At 36.4% G+C, this 7,211-nt stretch overlaps 1 pseudogene; it reads right to left on the minus strand.

Annotated features, from left to right (window-relative positions):
* Positions 1-6,321: 6,321 nt before the first annotated feature.
* LOC144235931 (large ribosomal subunit protein uL11 pseudogene) lies at positions 6,322-6,865 on the minus strand (annotated as a pseudogene).
* Positions 6,866-7,211: the final 346 nt, after the last annotated feature.

The raw sequence follows: 7,211 nt of genomic DNA on the forward strand, positions 1-7,211 counted from the left end.
GACCAATATTCTATATAAAATAACAACCAACATGTGTTACACTGCATGTAAGTGCTGAATTATTCAGAACAGACCATAACTGCAGTAGAAGGGCCGGAGCAGCGGGACTTAGAATAGTAAGAAGGGGTTTCATGGGGTTCGAGGAAAACTTTAGCTGGCCCTTGAAGGCTGAGGAAGATGCAATCAGGTGCCGAGGAAGAGAGGGTATTCCCGCTGAGGAGCGTACATACGAAGACTGTAAATAAAAACTCAAATCAAGTCTGCATTGTACTTTAAATCACAAGCTGTTTGGGCTCACAGGGGTATTTAGAAGCCACGTAGGTAAGCCCTTCCCTTTGCAGACAAAGAAACAGAGGCCTAGAGAAATCAAGTTGCGATGGATGAACTGCTTAACCTCCTTGGGCTTAGTGGATATTGGTCTCCATGGAAGTGGGATTGCTTTGTAGACAAGATCTCAGTTAACCCAATAACATCCTTGGGAACCAGCCAGAGATGGAGATGGCGGCCAGAGCAGTGGTGGTGATTTGATCCTTCATATCATAGTGAGCCAGAAAATAACCAGGTCCCCCAAGTCTGCTCTGTCAGACTCTCCAGCTGCAAAGCAATTGGAAAAGCGTGCTGTTTGAAAGGTGGGGGATAAGGAGACACCTCAGCCCCCCAACTGGCCTCCTGGTATCCACTCTTCCTCCTCTCAATCTGTTCAGCACACTGTAATCAGGTATGGTTTTATACAATGAAATTCACCCATTTTAAGTGTAAAGTTTGATGAAAATTTAGTAACCAGATATAGTCCTGTAAACACGCCCACACTCAAGATGCAGTTGTTTCCATCACAATGAAAACTTTTCTCATGCAACCATCACTGTAGATGCCCTCCCCCCTGACACTCACGGATCTGTTTTCTGTCACTGTAGTTTTGCCTTTTCTAGAATTCCACATAAATGGAACAGGGCAGCATGTAGTCTTTTGTTTTGACTTCTTTCAGTTAGCATGATGTTTTTAAGATTCATTCATATTGCATGTATTCATATTTCATTCTTTTTATTGCTGAGCAGCATATCTGTTTATCCACTCACCAGTAGGTGGATATTTGATTTATTTTTCATTTTTAATTATTTTGAATAAAGCTTCTATGAACATTCAGGTACAAGTTTTTGTGTGGACGTATGTTTTCATTTCTCTTGGGTATATATCCAGGAGTGGGTTTGACAGGTCACAGGATAAGTATGTGTTTAATGTAAGACGCTACCAAACTGTTTTCTACAGTGGCTGTACAATCTTGCATTCCCTCTAACTCCATGGAAGAGTTCTCCTTGCTCCACATCCTTGCCAATACTTGGTTTTATCAGTCTTTTGAACTTGACCTATTTTAGTGGGTGTGTAGGAATATCTCATAGGAGCTTTACCATAGCATCTGTGTCATAACTAGTGATGCATATTTTCATATATTTGCTGGCCATTCTTATATCTTCTTTTGAAAAGTGTGTGTTCAAACTGCCTATTTTTTACTGGTTGCCTGTCTTCTTCTTATTGAGTTGTAAGAGTTCTCTATATTCCGAGTACAAATCCTAGTTGTAAGTGTGCTTTGCAAATATTTTTTCTCAGAAACCTGCTTCTTGTTTTCTTACTTGTGTCTTTTGCTTCTAAAATGACACATTTTAATTTAATTTTTTAAATTTTATTTTTAAGTCATCTCTACACCCATCGTGAGGCTCCACCCCCTAACCCCAAGATCAAGAGTGGCATGCTCTACCAACTGAGTCAGTCAGGTGCCCCAAAAGGGTTTCAATTTTAGTGAAACTAATTTTATCAACTGATGTATACTTTCTGGATCTTAATGAAATATTTGCTTAACCTAATGTAATGAATATTCCTCTTTTATATTTTCTTCTAGTCATCACTTCATGTTTAATGCTGTGATTCATTTTGAGTTAATATTTCTGCATAGTTTAAGGTAAGGAACATGATTTAGTTTGTTAAATACAGATATTCGGTGGTCCCAGCACCATGTGTTGAAAATACTATTTTTTCCAAGTGTCTTGCCTTGGCACCTTTGTCAAAAACTCAACTGATGGTCCTTAGGAAAGTGGAACTATTCTTTATGATACTTAATGTTGGATACTGTTGTGCCCGAATCGCGAGTCCCCTGAGACCTCCAAGGAGCCGAAACTGATGCAAGTACGTAAGGGTCTTTATTACAAGCTCAAGCAGGGGCTCACCCGTCTACTGGTGCAGCGGCAGCAAGGAGAAGCCCTGAACATTAGCGAGCAGGGTTTTTATGGGGTAAGGGACTGGGGTGTTACAGTGCACACACATTGTACGTATTGCATCATCACATAAGCACCAATCATAATTGTACAGTAACCATAGTAACAGTTTTGACCATTCAGTGTCTGTGAAGCATCCGTTACTTTTGGCGGGACCCAATCATGACTTTTGAGAATCCTTTGAAAATGACCAATTATGAGGTGAGCTCAAAGGGCCTAGGTGGGGCTTAGGCAAGCGGTGAGTGATTGGCTAGTTTGTACAGAGTAACTACCTGCAGTTCCCAGCCCTGACTCAGACCACAGGAATGTTACACATTTCTTTTGATCGGCTGATCTGAGGGTGGTCTGAGGGTGGCTTTAGCTGAAGCTTTTCCTGGAACTGGGGCTACGTCCAGCCCGAGGTTGCTCTTAATGGAGGACTTAATTTCGGGCTCCTCAGTACCTTCCACACATATGTCAAAACCTATAGAATGTATAAAACAAGAGTAAAACCTAATGTAAGTTATGGGTTTTGGATGACAATGATGAGATCAATGTAGGATCATCAGTTAGAACAAATGTACCACTCTTGTGAGGGATGTTGATACTGCATTAGGCTGTGTGTGTATCAGAGTAGGATGTATATGGGAACTTTTTGTACTATCCACTTATTTATGCTATGAACCTAAAACCACTCTAATAAATAAAGTCTATTTTTGAAAAGAGGAAAAAATAATCTTTTTTTAAAAACAAATCAATTGACTATATATAAGTATGGATCTACTTCTGACTCTTTAGTCTGTTCTATTGATTTATCTATATTTATTTCAATACCATACATCTTGACCACTGTAAGTTATGACAAGCTTAAAAATCAGATAACAAAAGTGATCCAATTTTTCCTTCTTTATCAAAATTATTTTGGCTCTTCTATGCATTTTGTCTTTTTCACATGAGTTTTAGCATCAACATGTCAATTTCTTCAAAAATACCTTCTAGGATTTTCATTAAGATTGCAGTGAGTCTTTAGGTCAATTTGGGGAGAATTGCCATCTTAATCATATTGAATATTCCAATTCATGAACATGGAATCCATTTAATTAAGTCTTCCTTTGCAATGTTTCTAGATTTCAATGTACAGATCTTACACATCTTTTGTTCAATCTATTCCTAAGTATATTTTAAGCTATTGCAAATGGAGATTTAAAAAAATTATTTTCTAAATGTTCATTGCTCAGATATAAGAGTAATTTCTGTTTATTGACCTTATATCCTGAGATCTTGCTGAATTTATTTATTAGTTCTAGAAGTTCTTTTGTAGAATCTTTGGGGTTTTCCTCATGTGCAATTATGTTATCTATAAATAAAGGCAGTTTTACTTCTTCTTATCCAATACTTATGCATTTTATTTCTTTTCATTGGCATGTTTTACACTGGCTACAACCTCTGAATACAAATAGTGAGAGAAGACATTTTTGCCTTGTTCCTAATCTAAGGGAGAAATCACTGGGCTTTTCACCTTAGAGTAAAATTTAGGTTTTTAGAAGATCCCTTTTATTAGGTTGAGAAAGTTCCCTTCTATTCCTAATTTGCTGGGGTTTTTTTTTTAAATGGAAGACTATCTAATTTGACAAAAGTTTTTCTGCATCTATTGAAATGATCATATTGTTTTCCTCCTTTATTTTGTTAATTTGTTGAGTTATACTGATTGATTTTGAAATGTTAAGCCAATCTCACATTCCTGGAATAAATCCCACCTGGTAATAATGTCGTACCTTTTTTATGTGTCACTGGTTTCTATTTGCTAATATTTTATTAAGGATTTTTTTATTAAGGATTTTTATGTCTCTATGCATGAGGGATACTCTTTTTTGTTGTTGTCTTTTTTTGTTGTGTCTTTATTTGGTTTTGGAATCGGTTATATCAGCCTCATAAAATAAGTTGTGAAGTGTTCCTTCCTCCTCTATTAAAGAATTTTTGTGAGATTTTTAGTATTATTTTTTTCCTTAAATGTTTAATAAAATTCACTAGTGAAGCCATCTGGACCTGAAGTTATCTTTGTGGATGAAGTTTTAACTATGAATTCAATATCTTTATTTTATATAGGCCTATTAAAGTTTTCTACTTCTTTTAAAATCAGTTTTGTTAATTTTTGTCTTTTAAGGAATCTGTCCATTTCATCTAGGTATCACGTATATGGGCATAAAGTTGTCCACAATATTCCCTTATTATTCTTTTCATGACTGTAGGGCCTATAGTATTGTTTTCTCTTTCATTCCTCATATTATTAATTTTTGTCTTATCTCTTTTTGTCTTGATCAGTCTGATGAGAGCCCTACAAATTTTATTGATCATTTCAATGAACCAACTTTTCATTTTTCTTTTCTTCATTACTTGTTCATTTTCTCTTTTATTGAGTTCTAGTCTTTATTATTTTCTTCCTTCTATTTACGCTGGGTTTAGTTTTTCTTTTTCTAACATCTAAAGTGATAAACTCAGGTAATTGATTTTAAGATTTTTTTTCTTTTCTGATGTAAGCAATAAACCTATAAATTTCCCTCTATGTACTGTTCTAGGTCCATCCCATAATTTAAAAAAAAATTTTTTTAATGTTTATTTATTTTTGAGAGAGAGAGAGAGAGCACAAGCAGGGGAGGGCAGAGAGAGAGGGAGACACAGAATCTGAAGCAGGCTCCAGGATGTCAGCCCAGAGCCTGATGAAGGGCTTGAAATCACAAACCATGGGATCATGGCCTGAGCAGAAGCTGAATGCTTAACCGACTGAGCCACCCCGCCACCCCATACCCTAATTTTTTAAATAAAATTTTAATTTTAGAATATTATCAAATTTACAGAAAAGTTGCAAAGATAGCACAGAATTTCCATATACCCCTCCCTTGTTCCCCTGTTGTTGACACTTTACATTGCTGTGGTACATGTCATAACTAAGGTATCAACGTTAGTATATTACTATTAATTGAATCAACACATTTTTTGGACTTCACAAGCTTTTCCCTAATATCCTTTTTATTTTCCAGAATCCCATCCAGGATATTCCATTGTATTTAGTCATCAGGTCTCTTTGGTTCCCTCTTGGGCTGTGACAGTTTCTCAGATTTTTATTTTTGATGACCTTGACTGTTTTAAGGAATACTAGTAAGGTATTGCATAGACTCTCTCAGTTTGTCATTCTCATGGTTAGACTGATGTTACGGGTTCAGAGAAGGAAGACTATGAAGGTGAGGTGCCAGTCTTATCACATCATATCAAGGGCATGTATCAGCATGGCTTATCAATGACAACGTTAATTTTGATCATTTGTCTGAGATTGTGTTTGTCAGGTTTCTCTACTGTAAAGTTATTCCCCACCCTACCCCACCCCCATCTCTTTCCATACTTTACTCTTTAGAAGCAAATCATGAAGTACAGCTCATACTCAAGGAACTGGGGAGTAGTATTTACATAATTTAATTAGAATTCTTCTGTACAGAAGACTTGTCTGTTCTCTCATATTTATATATTCAGTCACTCATTTATATCAATATACATTCATAGATATTTATTTTATATTTTGAGCTATAATCCAATACTGCATCATTGGTTTTGTAGCTCAGAGTGTACCAGCTTTGGTCATGGGAGCTTTTTTAGGTTGCTTTTATATCCCTTCAACATGCCCCATCGTTTTGATTTTTGAGCACTTCCTTACTCTCTCTGGCACAAGATGATCCAGGTGCATCTTTTATATGCCCTGTTCCAGTCCTACAATCAGCACTGCTTTAGCTACATCCCACAATGCTGTTATGTTATATTTTCAATATCATTTAATTCAAAATATCTTCTAATTTCCATTATGATTTCTTCTTTAATTGGTGGATTATTTAGAAGTTTGGTACTCAGTTGCTAAATATATGGGGATTTCCTAATTATCTTATTGATTTCTAATTTAATTTCACCATAATCAGAGAACATATTCTATGTGATGTCAATCTGGTTTTTTGTTTTGTTTTGTTTTCAGGGGTTTTTTTGTTGTTGTTGGTAAATGATCCTTTATTGAAATATTTTTCCTTTGTAGTTCTTAACTAGCAGGGCATTCCACTACACCACGATTGATGTCATATGTGATGTCATGAGGGTGGTAGCCATCAACCTTGTAGCTCGCAGACTAGGCAGTCCTCGGAATCTCTTTAGTCGTTTCAGAGAGTTCTCTAGCTAAAGACTGGTGCCACATCTGTTGGGCAATATTGACAATCTCATCAAAAGTGGTATTTCTACTATGCCTAATATTTTTCTGCTTCTTTCTGTCTCTTGGCAGTTCCTTGAGAGCTTTGATAATCAGAGCAGAGGCAGAGAGTATCACTTCAATCTGGACCTGTCTTGTTCTGAATGGTCATGTCCAGTCACTGGTTGCCTTGGTGATGTCATCACCAACCTTTCGTGGAGACAGACCCATGGGGCCGATCTTGGGGGCCGCCAGAGTAGATGTTGGCATCGACTTCCCCACTGGTACACCTCATGTATATAACTTTAATCTCATTAGGGTCAAACTTAGGCTGCATAGTGAAGGCAGCTGGTGTTGGATGAACCTAGATTCCAGACGATCAAAGACAGTTGCACCTTCGCCTCCTCCCAGCCAAAAGCCAAAAAGCTATGATGTCAATCTTTTTTAATTTAAGGCTTGCTTTATGGCCCAGCTTATGATATATCCTGGTAAATACACCATGTCCCCTTGAAAAGAATGTAAAATCTATAAATAGCAATATTTATTTTATAAATAGCAATTCAGTGTAATATTCTATAAATAGCAATTCAATCAAAGTAGTTAACACTGTTGTTTAAATTAAATGATGAATTTTTTTGGTCTCATTTTATCCATTTCTGGGGAGAGGTGATAAAATCATCAATGACTATGGAATTGTCTATTTCTCTTTTTAATTCCATCATTTTGCTTCATATATTTTGAATCTT

The sequence above is a fragment of the Crocuta crocuta genome, unplaced genomic scaffold (assembly GCF_008692635.1).
Source record: "Crocuta crocuta isolate KB4526 unplaced genomic scaffold, BGI_CrCroc_1.0 scaffold698, whole genome shotgun sequence".
Classification (NCBI taxonomy): domain Eukaryota; kingdom Metazoa; phylum Chordata; class Mammalia; order Carnivora; family Hyaenidae; genus Crocuta; species Crocuta crocuta.